Raw genomic sequence first — 15441 nt, 5'->3', positions numbered from 1 at the left:
AGGGCTGGAAACGAGACTAGGAAATTTACATGTGCCATATGGCCCAGTCTTTATCCATAAAACATGGAAACATATCCACACAAAGCTTTGAAAAGCATTTTTTTTTTGCTGTAACAATATACAGAAGAGCCCTAAACAGAAAACAATTCAAATGCCAACAAGTAAAACAAATTGTGTCTGTTTTTAAAAATAACATCATTAAGAAATAAAAAGGTACAAGATGAATATATAGAACATGGATGAAGTTTTAAAATGTATGCTGAGTGAAAAAAAAAAAAAAGAAAGAAAGCCAAAGACTACATACTGTTTGATTCCAGTTATAGAAACCCTAAAGGGGGGGGGGTGGATCAGAACTACAGAGACAGAATGCGGGTCAGTGAAGCCTGAAACTGGGATAGGGAAGAGATGAACTTGAAAGTGACACGAGGAACAACATTCATATTTTGATTTGGTGGAAGGTTCAGTGCTCTACACATTTTGCTAAAACTCATTAAACTGTTTAAAACAAGTGCATTTCATTGTGTGAAAATAAATCCCTAACAAATCTGTTAAAATAATAACACTCGCCCACCCTACATTTTATGTCTCATCCCCCTAATGGCTAATGGTATATTAACTATAATTTCTTGGATGAAAACAGCCCTCTGAAAACCCTTTAGCTTCTCTCTAAACCCTAAGAATCCAAGGATTTTAACTAATGTCACCTCTGAAGAAAGAGAGTGGGCTAAGAATAGGTAAAAAGAACAGTAGCAGACTTCACACAATATTAAAAACATCCTTAAGATTCTAGGAGTTGGGGGGAAAGTGGGGCATAGAAACCATCTATAAATACATACCTGCTAATTTTGTCCTTCATTTTTCAAGTATAGCAAAGTATTCATAGTTATTTGTACTTGTAAATGCATATGTGTGTACACACATACAAATTTATATGCATATTTGTGTGTATATGTAAAGAACGTACCTTCCATTTTTTTTTTTAAATGATTCTTAGGACTGTATTGCACTTAACTATGTTGTTTACCATCTTGTATTGATGAATAACTTAGGATGTTTCTGTTTTTTTCCTATTATAAATAATATTACAGTCAGCCTTCTTCTAGATATGACTTTCCAAAGTAATCCAACTCTTCTTATGATGAATTTGTAGCAGTATCATGAGTCTATAAAACTAGGTTAAAGAAACTGTATATTTACATTTTTGATATGTATTTCCTTATGTTTCCACAAAAAGTGCACTGTCAAACTCACTTCTTCACATCCTTGATCCTTCATAAGTGATTGATATTCTAGGTCCCTGTCCCAGCACTCTACATTGGAGGGTCCCAGAAGTGCCAGCACTGCTCTGCTGTGCTTCTCCAGGGGCCAAGGGCACCTTTTCTGCCTCTTGTTCCCTGGGTCTAGAGGCTATGATAAGTGCCAACTGAGGTTCCACAATCCATCTTGTGGGCACTGCTGCCTCTGGTGTCCTCACAACTGCCGGCCACCAGGATAGCTAGACTGGTCTTAGCCATGAGGCTTTTTGGTTTGTTTCAAGGAGGAATTTTGCAAAAGAAGCAATCAAGGGTGCAGTTTTTGGCATTGATTTGGGTACTTCCATCTTCTGTGTGTTGGTTATAGAGGGCAAACAACCAAAGGTGCTGGGAAATGCTGAAGTATCCAGAACCTTCCCTCCTGTTGTTTCCTTTACAGCAGATGATGAACAACTCTTTGACATGCCAGAAAAGAAACAGGCTATCACCCACCCAAACAATATGTTCTATGCCACCAAGTGTCTCACTGGCCAGAGCTATGATGACTCTGAAGTACAGAAAGACATTAGAAATGTTCCCTTCAAAATTGTCTTTACCTCCAATGGTGACGCCTGGGTTGAGACTCATGGAAAACTCTATTCTCCAAGTCAGATCGGAGCATTTGTGTTGATAAAAATGAAAGAAACTGCAGATAATTACTTGGGCTACACAGCAAAAATGTTGTGATTAGAGTAGCTGCTTATTTCAATGACTTACAGAGACAGGCCACTAAGGATGCTGGCCAGATAACTAAACTTAATGGGTGATTAATAAAATTATGAAGACAAAATTTTGCTATGTACGATTTAGGTGGTGGAACTTTTGATATTTCTATCCTGGAAATTCAGAAAGGAATATTTGAGGTGAAATGCTCCAATGGGGACACTTTCTTAGGTGGTAAAGACTTTTTAAAACACATTGTGAAGGAGCTCAAGAGAGAGACAGGGGTTGATTTGAACAAGACAGCATAGCACTTCAAAGGGTACAAGAAGCTAAATGTGAACTCTCCTCATCTGTGCAGACTGACATAAACTTGCTGTATATAACAATAGATGCTTCTGGATCCAAGCATTGAATATGAAGCTGATGAAGAGTCAATTTGAGGGGATTATCACTGATTTAATCAAGAGGATCATTACTCCATGTCAAAAGCTATGCAAGATGCAGAAATCAGCCAGAACAGCAGAGGAGACGTGTTTCCTGTTGGTGGCAGGATTAGGATGCCCATGGTTTTACAAACTGTGCAAGACATTTTTGGCCAAGACCCAAGTAAATTTGGCAATCCTGATGAGTTTGTGGTCATTAGAGCTGTCATTTGGGGAGGTTCATTGGTTGGTGATATCACAGATGTGCTTCTCCTGGATGTCACTTTTCTATCTTTGAATATCGAAACTCTAGAAAGCACCTTACCAAACTTATGAACAGGAACACTACCCAAACAAAAAGAACCCAGTGCTTTCTACTGCTGCTGCTGGCAGACCAAAGTGGAGATGAAAATATCTCAAGATGAGAGAGAGCTGGACACAACAAACTGCTTAGTTTACTTTGATTGGAATCCCCCCTTGTGGAGTTCCTCAGATTGAAGGTACATTTGACATGGATGCTAATAGAGTCTTCCATGTTTCTACAAAAGATAAGGGCATCAGACATGAGCAGCAGATTGTAATATAGTCTTCTGGTGGATTAAGCAAAGATGATATTGAAAATATGGCTAAAAATGCAGAGAAGTATGCTGAAGAACACTGGCAAAAGAAGGAATGAGTTGAAGCTGTTAATTTGTCTGAAGGAATCATTTCATGACACAGAATCCAATATGGAAGAATTCAAGGACCAATCACCTGCTGATAAGTGCAACAAGCTTAAAAAAGAGATTTCCAAAATGAGGGGGTTCCTGGGCTTGATTAGATAGAGAAACAGAGAAAACATTAGGCAGGCAGTGTCCTTCCTTCAGCAAGCATCCTTTAAGCTCTTTAAAATGGAATACAAAAAGATGGCATCTGAGTGAGAAGGCTCTGGAAATTCTGGCACAGGGAAACAAAAAGATCAAAAGGAGGAGAAATAGTAATAGTACACTGGCACCCAAAAGACAATATTCTATGTGAAGCTTAGGAATGAAGAGACTTCCTGAGCAGAAATGGACAAACTTCAGTCTTTACTGTGTTTTTGTAGTATTCAATATGTAATTTTTTGTATATAAATTTAGTGACCATTAGCTGATGAACATTTAATGGGTAATAATTCTGCAGAGTATAAAGTTCACAATGTTCAATGTTCTCTCCTTAACTGGTTATTTTTCAGCTACATGTGAAAGGTGGGGCAGAGAACGATTTACTAAACATAAGACTTTATGGTGAAGTGGCAATATTTTCAAGGGGTGAAACCATATCAAACACAGTGAAGGAGATGAGGCATGGACCTGGAATGAGACCATAATGCAGGTGAAGCTCCTTCTAGTGGGTCAAGAGCACTGTTACAATGACAAATGTGTACATGGGCTCCTCTAGCTGAGGCCTTGCAATGCAAGACAGCTAGCTGTGCCATGTTTGTAGTTGGTGGAACAGAGGAAGCTGGGTCAATGGAAAACTAAGCTGTATATGTGAGGTACACCTTTTAAAATCAGGTATTAAATCTCGAATGATCCTAAGGCTTTCTTTTCTAGCTATCCTCTGGCCTGTCTGGTACCTACATCCTTGAGGATTCTTGTTTCTTTTTTTTTTTTTTAACCTTTTTGTATTTTTTTAATTAAAAAACATATGAAAAGAATAAAAAGATTGCCATTCTTAAATGTTATAAAATTATTTCTCTTATTTTAATTATTCATATACATATTTATAGTAGTTATTTTAATTGTTTTCTGGATGTTATTTGGCCATCTGTATTTCCTTTGTAAATTATTCATTATTATTGTTTCTCTATTTATGAATATTTATATTGAATTATTTAAATGTTAACGTATCATGTGTTTATTTTCCAAGTAACTATTTGTCCTTTTACTTTATTTTTTTAGTTTTATATTTTAAAAACTAGTGCAAATGAGTTTTACCTATTTTTGGTGTAACACAGGGGTATGTATGTGTATTCACCATCAAAATAAGGATACAGCATGGTTTCAGCACCCAAAATATTACTCAAGAAATCTTTCTGTAGTAACATCTTCTTTCACCTCCAAGTCTCTGGGAATCCCTGGTTTGTGCTTTTTTAACTATAGTATATCTCTGTGAGATTATCATATAAACAGAATCAAACTGCATCTAACTTTTGTGACTTTCTTCTTTTACTCTCCCTATTATTAATAGAAAAGAACCCAGAGAATCAGCAAGAATATTGAGGTATTCAACAACAGCATCCACCAACAAGATGTAGTTCACTTTTATAGATTATGTGATTAGCTGGCTTTAACCCTTGCACAATGTACCTCTGTTTCAAAACAAGGCTTTATTGCCCTTCTCGGACTATTCTCTGAAGACCTTAAAAGAGCATACTACAGGGATGCTGCCACATCGATGTTCATAGCAGCACAATTCACAATAGCTAGACTGTGGAACAAACCCAGATGCCCTTCAATAGATGAATGGATAAAAAAAAAATGTGGCATCTATACACAATGGAGTACTACGCAGCAATAAAAAAATGACAAAATCATAGAATTTGCAGGGAAATGGATGGCACTAGAGCAGATTATGCTTAGTGAAGCTAACCAATCCCTAAAAAAACAAATACCAAATGTCTTCTTTGATATAATGAGAGCAACTATGATCAGAGCAGGGAGGAAGAGCAGGAAGAAAAGATTAACATTAAATAGAGACATGAGATGGGAGGGAAAGGGAGAGAAAAGGGAAATTGCATGGAAATGAAGGGAGACCCTCATTGCTATACAAAATTACATATAAGAGGTTGTGAGAGGAATGGGAAAATAAACAAGGAGATAAATGAATTACAGTAGATGGGGTAGAGAGAGAAGATGTGAGGGAAGGGGAGGGGGGATGGTAGGGGATAGGAAAGGTAGCAAAATACAACAGTTACTAATAGGGCATTATGTAAAATTGTGGATGTGTAACCGACGTGATTCTGCAATCTGCATTTGGGGTAAAAATTGGGAGTTCATAACCCACTTCAATCTAATGTATGAAATATGATATGTCAAGAGCTTTGTAATGTTGTGAACAACCAATAAAAAACAGACTGTCTTGTAAAAAAAAGACAAGGCTTTATGCCACAAATATCTGTTCCATTTTCAATTAAAATAAGGATATACAAACATACAACAAACATTATATTTAATGGTGAACAGGTGTACACTTTTCCTCTGAGATCTAAAACAAAACAATGATGTCCACTTCAATCACTGCTATTCAATATATATTTAAAGTTCTAACTAGTGCAATAAGGTATCCAGGTTAGATGAAGAAATGAAGTTCTTCCTATTTGCAATTAGCATGGTTATCTATATAGAAAGTACAAATAATCTAGAAAAATACCAGTAGAACTAGTAAGTGAATTCATTGCATTTTCAGGCTATAGTATAAACATATCCACCAAACAAAGGGAAACCCCTCTATGTCCATATGCCAACAATAATAATTTAGCCGCAAAATTAAACATATAATACCATTCATGATCACTCAAAAATTAAATATGTAGGTATAAATCTAACAATGCACACAAGGTCTTGTATATTGATACATATGCAATTGTCAGAAAAGATTCAAAAACATTTAAATATAGATAAATAGCATGTTCTTGGGTTGGAAGATTCATTACAGTGAAGGTGTGTAAATTTTCCACAAAGTAACTCACAGATTTAAAATATAAGACAAAATTATTCTACAATTTATGTAGAAAGACAAAGGAGCTATCATAACTAAAATGAAAACTGAAAGAGGAAAATAAGACTGAAAAATAAGGTATTTTAGGTTATTTATTTGGTGACAGAATTTCTATCTTTTAATGAATGAGCTCAATGCATTGAACTTTCCTCTTAAAATTGTATTCATAGTGTCCCAGAGAGTTTGATATGTTGTATCACAATTTTCATTTACCTTTAAGTATTTTGTTAAAATTTTAATCCTGATTTTTTCTGCCATCTATTGGTTGTCCAATAGCATATTTTTTAGGTTCCAGGTGTTACAGTAACTTCTATTTTTTATTGTTGATTTCCAATTTCTTTCCTTTATGATCTGATAGAATACAAGAAATTATTTATCTCTTCCTCCTCACCTGCTTTGTTTTTTGTATTTGCTAAGATTTGCTTTATGTCCTAAGATATGGTCTATTGTCAAGGAAAAAAAAAGAGACCCTTGAACTTGCCTCAAATAAATATGCCTAACTAGTATTTGATGAAAATTAAAAAACAATTACATGCAAAAATATTTATTTATCTATTTTATAGAAGTATCCATATGCTGCTGAGAATAAAGTGTATTCAGTCATTGATGGATGAAATATTCTATATGTGTGTGTTTAGTCAAAATTATTAACTGTAATTTTTTTAGTTCTATAGTTTCTTTATGCAGTATTTGTTTGCAGGACCTATCCAGTGGTAAGAGAAGTCTGTTAAAATTACAAGGTATTATTGAGTTGTGGTCTATATGATTCTTAAAATTGAGAAGGTTTTATTTGATGTACATAGATCCTCCATTGTTTGGGACATAAATATTCATAATTGTTATGTTTTCTTGATGTATAATTCCCTTTAAAAATATGAGATGGCCTTGTTTGTCCCTTCTGAGTAATTTGGCTTGAAGTCCACTTCATCTGACATGAAGATAGAAATTCCTGCTTGTTTACAAGATCATATGAACGATATGTTTTTCTTACCCTGTCACCTTCAGTTTGGATGTATTTACCTATAAAGTGAGTCTCTTGAAGACAGCATATTGTTGGGTCTTGATTTTTAATCCAATCTCCCAGTCTGTTTTTTGATTGGTGAGTTGAAGGCATTGACATCCAATGTTATTATTGAGAAATGACTTTTATTCCAGGTCATTTTACTTATTTATGTTTTTAGTTTGAATTAGTTTCCCTTTGATTGACTCTTCTTCTAATATGGTTCCTTCCTTTGCTGGTTTTCAGTTTTAATTCTCATTTCTTCATCATGAAAAATTTTACTGAATATACTTTACAGTGCAGGCTTTGAAGTTGTGAATGCTTTTAACTTTTGTTTTTCATGGAAATTTTTTTGTTGTTGTCAATTATGAAGCTTAATTTTGCTTGGTACTCTTGATTGGCATCAATGTTTTTATGAGCTTATATATATTATTCCAGGAACTCCTCCTAGCTTTGAGGGTGTGGGTTGGGATATTAGGTGAGATCTGTATTGGTTTTCCTCTAAAGGTAACCTGTCATGTTTTTATGGTAGCCTTTAAAATTCTATCCTTATTCAATATGTTAGGCATTTTCATAATAATGTGTGTTGGTGTGGATCTGTTGTAATTTTGCATATTTGGTTCATATAAGCCTCCTGCATTTGATTTTTCATTTCATTCTTTAGGTTAGGGAAATTTTCTGATAACATTTCATTAAAAAGACTGTGCATTTTTTTGGTTTGTATCTATGAGCCTTCATCTATTCCCCTCCTCCCCCAAAAAATCTTAAATTTGATCTTTTCAGGTTATCCCACATTTCTTGGAAGTTCTGTTCATGGTCTCTTACCATATTTTCTCCATAGTCAACTTCATTTTCAAATTATATATTTTGTCTTCATTGCCTGAAATTCTGTACTCCAGATGATCTAGGCTATTGGTCAAGGTTTCCATTGAATTTTTGTTGGTTTATTGATTCTTTCATTTCAAGGATTTATGTTTGATTTCTTTTTCAGAATCTTTATCTCTTTATTGAAGTGAGCTTTCACTTCCTATATTTTCTCTCTGATGTGACTCCTTAAATCATCCTTTTTCTCACAGATTAGTTTAACTATATACATTCTAACCTTTTTCTCTGACATTTCTTTCACTATGTTGTCATTGGATTCTATTATTGGAGGATCTTGGTTTGTTTGGGGTGATTTGTTCCTTTGATTTTTTCATGTTGTTTGTGTGTGTACCCATCAAGCAGTATGGATCTAAGGCAGTACAGTTTCTACCCAGTAGACTTACAGTGTCCTTGAAGGTTTCCAGTAACTCACCATTTATGGGGAGACAAATAATAACAACAACCCATGCAAACAATATGCAGAATTAAACAGAATATTCCCTGCTATGGTGTCTACAATGTTGTCACAATAAACAGAAATGGTATGATTATTTATTGCCTACAATAAAAACTGTAAATTTGCAAAAGGGTTTACAATTTTGAATTGTGGACAGGGAGAGAATTGAAGTGATGTAGGATATGATGAATATGAGAGAGTAGGAGAGAATATTAAAGTAAAAAAATAAAGGAAGAGTAAAATAGAGAATGATAGAGAATTTTAGCAAAAGAAAAGCAAGAAAGAGAATCAACAGAAGCAGAAAAATAGGAGGAAAAAACATAGAGAATAAAAATTTTAGAAATTAAAATTATAAAAATAAAAGTAAAAGAATATAAAACCAATCTCAAATACACTAGTCAAACATCCTAGTTCTCAAAAAACTGATCCACAAAACATAACTTTTTATGTAAATTCTAAAAAGTGAGAAAAAAATATGAATATGTGTAAATGTCCCTGAACCATTAAGGTCACAATTAAACAGAGAAAAGAAAAAAATCTCTATGAAAAGTTAAAAAGTTATTTCTGTTGAAGTTCAAGAGACTCTCAGTTTCTCTCTCAGCAGTATTAGGTGAGGTTGTATTGTTCTTGCTCCACCCTCAGGGTAGGGTTGCTAATATGAGAAAGGTAATACTGAAGATAGAACTTCTAGAGGTGAGGTTTAGACTTAGGCAGCATCCAGTCTCTTCTCTGAATTCAAGTTAGTTTGGAGATTTTAAATCAATGCACCCTCAAGGCCCAGCAATTTTGCCAGCCAATGCTGGAAGAGGATACCCTAGGGATCTCCCCTGAGTTCCACTCATGTGGTGCAAGATCCAATTCTTAGTCCACTACTTATCTGTGGACCATGCATTTTCTGGTCTCAGGTTCAGTCTTCAAATTCAATCTCCCACCCTTGCCCTTCTGAATTCCTGGCCAGGCATATTTCTTCCAGCTGGTTCTGTAATCAGCTAGATTGGAGATGGGAGGAGAGCCTGGTGGGTTTCCATGACCAGTTGTCCCCTGTGTAAACGTCTTCCCATGTTTGATTTTTTCAGGCTCACTTAGGCATACTATATGTCATGCCATATTGGTTTGCCAGGCCTGTATTCCGGGTCAACCTCTGGTTTGCCAGGAATTGGCTCCCTCAGCTGCTGAACCCCACATCTCAGCTGCAGAATTGTTTTTTCCTCTATTCTCCACATGCCTCTTGGAGAGATGCAACATCTTTTCCATACAAGGATCCATACAAGGATACTGTACAGTACACCGTTCGATTTAGTCATGCAGTGTCTTTGATCTCTAAGCTCTTCATACATGGACACCCTTCAGGCTTCCTAAAAATGTGGGTTCTTTTAATTTCCTTTTCCCTCTGCTTTGCACATGGAGGGACCACTCTGTGTGGTGCCTCTGGCCATGACATCTGCTGTGGCAATATGGATTTCTTCCTTATTTATATCCAACTTCTTGAGTCCCTGATCTGCTTTGAAGGCTCAGTATTAAATTCCAGAAAATCCCCCCCCCCTTCTTTTGTTCACCCACTTTGCCGAGAAGCTGTCTGTCTGCTTTCTTGCTTTCATGCCATGGAACAGCCAGGAAAGCAACTTTCTATGTTCTGCCATCTTAAAACCACTTCCGAATTGTTTTACATTTAGGGTCTCATAATTATAATATCCTTACCTTATTTGAATCTAGATCTGATATTTTCCATGCATCTTCAAGTTATGTGTTTTTGTATTTCAGTGTCCCTTATAATTTTTCGACTTGATTGTGAAGCAAATGTGCTGCATAGAGAACTGCAGTAAATTAGCCTTTAGCATTCCATAGTCCTATCATTACATCTCAGTCTTTTAGTGAGTCCATGACTCTGGACTGTGAACATCACAAGTGCTCCTCCCCCTACCACCACCCTAGACTGTACAAAATGACTAGAGTGGGATGGAGTTTGGTATTTCCCTTCCCTCAGGTTAGTTACACTTTTTAAGAAACAAAACAACAACAAAAGCAATAGTTTATATATTCTGGTTTAAAAAAAATGTTTCCCTTAAGGGCAGACCTTATCAAGAACAGTATATTTTCCAGGATTTCAAAAAAATTTCTGGGGCTGGGGATGTGGCTCAAGCGGTAGCGCGCTCACCTGGCATGCGTGCGGCCCCGGTTCGATCCTCAGCACCACATACCAACAAAGATGTTGTGTCCGCCGAGAACTAAAAAATAAATATTAAAAATTCTCTCTCTCTCTCTCTCTCTCTCTCTCTCTCTCTCTCTCTCTCTCTCTCTCTCTCTCTCCTCTCTCACTCTCTCTTTAAAAAAAAAAAATTCTGCCTGCTCCTGCTGGAAACATGGCGGGGAGTGGGGGTGGGGGATGTCTCCACTGTTCACTGTGTGGACCTGATGACTCTTCTAGGGGTGAAATTCATAAAATATCCAGGGCCCTCCTAAGTCTGCCCACACCTCCAAGATTTATCTCTCACACTTGTCCACTCTGAGCCTCTACCTCCTGTCAATTACTTCAGCATTGGCTCCTGTGGAGGTTTCTACCCATGAGTTTCTGTTCAAATCAGTTGTGATGGTCCATGTGTGTGTCTGTTTCTCCAATTTAAGGGGCACAAGTTTGCTCTGGAATTCATTCCCCTGATGTATCTGGGTTGTTGATTTTTCAGTTTGTTCATCTTTTTAGTTGCTGCCAGAAGGGAGTGATGCCTTCCAAACTTCCTGCATCCCAGACTGAACATCAAAAATCAATTAATATAATTCTAATATTTTTGGTAATATGACCCTTCTAGGTTTTGCCCTTTAAAGATGTAATGGCTTTATTTTCTGCCTTATACGGTTTCTGGGGGAATATCTGCTGCATTCTTAAATGTTAAATGAGGTTGCAATGGTAGGGTTCTAATTTGATAGGATTTGTGACCTTGTAAGATGAGAAAGGTCTCATGTATCAAGGAAAGGCCATGTGAACACACAAGAGACCCATCTGCAAATAGGAAAAGAGTATTCACTGGAATCCAATCATGCTAAAACTCTTATCTAAGACTTTATCATCTGGGTTATAGTTTTTTGTTATGGCAGCTTGAACTAAAACAGATTACACTATACCATATTTTGAGCATGCCATTTTCTTAATTATACATTGAAGAAAATATAATTTTACAAAAATTAATATAAAGCTTTTAGTATCATTTCATGAGTAAAAGTGTTATCAGGCAAATATTAAGATAATTTGTTATTTTTTTTAAATAAAAAGCAAATTATGTTAACTCCAAGAAAGTGAGATAATTTTCTAGTTAGGAAATGAAATAGTATAGAATACTTAGGACAAGTATTTTTTAAGAAAACTAATATATTTTACAAATTATAACAAATTTCTTAGCACCCTTCTCTCATCAAAAGGAACAATCTTAGAAATTTTTATTATTAGAGTATATAAGAAGTGAGAGTAACTGGAGAAATTTGATGAGATTATCCACACAAAATACACTAGCCACAGGCTAAACATGCTCAACTCTTTCAGTTATACTTTATTTGATGTGTGAATGATATTGACACGATGATTATTTACTGAACTAAAGAGACTAAACTAAGTACCTAGTTATTCATTCTCAGAATAAAGAAAATATCATAGAAAATATTTTACTAATCTGATGTTGGAGTTGTTATTGAATGAACAGAAATTATTATGAACACTTTAATATATAAAATAAAATATTATAAAAAATAATATGGCCTGGGATGTGGCTCAAGTGGTAGTGCGCTTGCCTGGCATGCGCGCTGCCCGGATTCGATCCTCAGCACCACATACAAACAAAGATGTTGTGTCCGCTAAAAAACTAAAAAAATAAATATTAAAATTCTCTCTCTCTCCTCTCTCTCTCTCTCTCTCTCTCTCTCTCTCTCTCTCTCTTTCTCTTTAAAAAAATAATATGATGATGGTTTTCTCTCAAAAATATGTCAGAAAGTAAAGAATTGCAGACTTCTCCATTACTTGTCTGTCTGCAGGTTTGGTTCATATTCAACACAGTTAATTTACAGGAAATGGACATAGGGAAAGACCCTAAATAATTGATATCCTCTTCCATGAGCTAGTTTTCCAAGAAGGGTAAAAGAACAATGTACTTTTATGTCTGGTATTTATGAAATATAAGAAAAGCTCTTTGTTTGAGAAAAGGTGATTTTATATTAAGATTTTCATCTTACTTAACTCATCAGTTTTTACATAAACTAAAACTTTCATGTAAGATTAAATAAAATAATCTAAAATGGGAAAATACTCAGATACAACATATAACTCATTTAAAAATCGTAATTGTTGTAGCAGGTAAGCTAGGTAGTTTGAGTCTTGTCTCTCCTTGACTTCCATGTTCTTCCTCCAAGTACATCATTTTGTGTAGGAAGATGTCATTATAGTCTTGATGACTATCTTTCAATTTGTAAAAAGGTGACTATAACTTCGGATCACCAGGTGGAATGTTTGGTAGTTGACATATATGTATGATTATTTATTTGCCAATGCTAACTAACGAATGACTTGAAATGAGAAGAAACAGGAAATATTATATATATATATATATAATATTATATTATATATATATAATATAATATTATATATATATAATATTATATTATATATATATATAATATTATATTATATATATATAATATTATATATTATATTATATTATATATATATATACCATAGAAGAAACAGGAATATAGATATATATACCATAGCAAGTGCGTCTAGTGCCATGCCTAGTGTCGAATGCCTATAATCCCAGAGACTAAGGAGGCTGAGGCAGAAGGATTGTAAGTTCTTGGCTAGCCTCAGCAAATTAGTGATGCCCCAGGTAACTTAGTGAGACCCTGTCTCTAAATTTAAAAAAAAAAAAAGTGGGGGTAGGAAGGAAGTCTTGGGTATCTGGCTCAGTGGCAAAGCACTCATGAGTTCAATTCCCAGTACCCAAGGGAAAAATAAAAGTGTATTTAATGTATGAAGAGCAAGAACTAAAATCCTTATGAATGCTTGAAATAGTCTCTCCTGGTAATATATTTGAGAGTTCTTCCCTCCCGTCTCTTAATTGTTAACATAGTTCTTTTCCCCTTTCCTTTTTTTATTTGTATATTTTTAACATATTCTATTCACAATATAATTGCAGGACCCTAAATATACTTACAAAGCAGTATAATGCATGATTGTTGTCCTAAAGGAACTTTCAGTCTTGCAGGAGAGAATACTATAAGTGCAGTAATAACTTGATAAAGCAAGTCTCTTAAGAGTGGAACAAAGAAAGTATTAACAGAACTCCACTCCTTCTAAGTCTAAGGCCCCAGAGGTATAATTCAACTAATCGGAAGGGCATAAATTCTAACTTTGTTCCACTCCACATTCTCAGATGACAGGGCCAGAAGTCTACTCCCATTGAGATCTATGGCTTTTACTATGTGAATAAAAAAAAATGACTTATTCTCTGACGATATGGACTCCTATTTGGCTTGGTTAACCTGCTCTCACTCCCCTTAGGAGGATAATTGACGTAAAGGAAGTTGCATGGAGTGATTTGGAGGTTTGCAACTAGGAAAATTCTTAGATTTAGGGGCATATATAGCCTTTCATGTACAAAGTTCTCATTTTAACCTACCTCAGGCTACCTGGCTTTACTGATTTGTAGCTAATTAGGATTGAGATTTTCATTGAACATTCGAATACTTACATTCTTTTTTGTATGCATTTCAGATCATGTTGGCTGAAGCAAATAATTGTAACACCAATCAAGAAATGAATGAATACCACAGGGAAGAGTTTCAACCATACCTGCCCCTGACAACCTGTAAGTAAATCCTGCTGTGTTCCCTGTTCACAGAAATATCTTTCTGACATCACTTGAGATAGCTGAAAGATTTCTTTTCCTACCAGCTAACAAAATCCCAATAACATTTCCTCACTTTTTAGCCATGTCTCAAAATCCCTTAAGAAAATTTTTTACTATTTGGTGTAATACATTTACAATAATTGGACCATATAAAGATTTAGTTATTATATATGTGTTCAAATCCCATTATGATAAATGAACAGCAATTGGTGATAAGGTTAAGAGAGGAAATCTATATTAATTATGGCAAAGAAGGCAGAATATATTATCCTTAGAATGATTCAATAACATTATCCCATTGTGAATGAGGGTATTTGATAAAAACAGAATTTAAGTAAGAAAGTGAGTCTTCATTCTTATTGTCAGAAAGTAACAGCCTAAAAGATACATTTGCATCTTTTAAATAACATCTCTGAATTGCTGTCAATGAGGTAAGATTTTCTTCATTACTAAAGGTCAAAAATGCAAAGTTTAATTATGTATAAACTCCCTGTAACTATCTTAGTTTATCTGTAAACTATTCCAGTATTCAAAAAGAGAGATATCTTTAGAGAAGAGAACACTGGTCAGGTCCAGAGGTGCTTTTTATAAGCTATCACATCTTTTCTGTTCTTTACTTTGCATCTTACTGCTTATGAGCTCTTTATGAAATATTAGAATACCTGAGTGAAAATTCTTCATTGCAGTTGAATGTACTAAGAAAATATATGAATTCATCAGTTATTCTGGTCATCCAATTTGAATCTGGTAACAAGAAAATGTTCTGTCTATCAATCTATAATTAGTACACTAATCTTTTTTAAAATTTACAAAAATATTATCATTCAGTTTCATTACAAAAGTAAGCTAGATTTATTGCTTTTCAGAAGATGGGATAGGAACCCCATACAGAATAAAGAGTTTTTTGATTTCTAAACCAAACTTTGGCCTCCTTTTGAAAGTTCATTTATTTCTAAGGTTTTTTTTTTTCCATGCTACACTAAGCTATTTAATAGTGACCCATTGAGAAATCACAACACAATATACTTTTACTATGTCATACTGCTGTTGTTAAACATATTAATTTGGTTTCATTTTATTAAAAATGTCCAATGTATTCTAGTCACTTAACTCT

General features: G+C 34.8%; 1 pseudogene across 1 annotated transcript; it reads left to right on the top strand.

Moving 5' to 3' along the window:
- The first annotated feature begins 366 nt into the window (after nucleotides 1–366).
- LOC308643473 (stress-70 protein, mitochondrial-like) lies at nucleotides 367–3354 on the top strand (annotated as a pseudogene). The gene is made up of 2 exons: nucleotides 367–372; nucleotides 1500–3354. The product of its transcript is annotated as a stress-70 protein, mitochondrial-like (transcript).
- The last annotated feature ends 12087 nt before the right edge of the window (nucleotides 3355–15441 follow it).

This window comes from Spermophilus citellus, assembly GCF_964194105.1.
Source record: "Spermophilus citellus genome assembly, chromosome: 3".
NCBI classification, from domain to species: Eukaryota; Metazoa; Chordata; class Mammalia; order Rodentia; family Sciuridae; genus Spermophilus; species Spermophilus citellus.
Note: the sequence above shows the minus strand (reverse complement) of the source record. Positions and strands in the feature narration are given on the sequence as shown.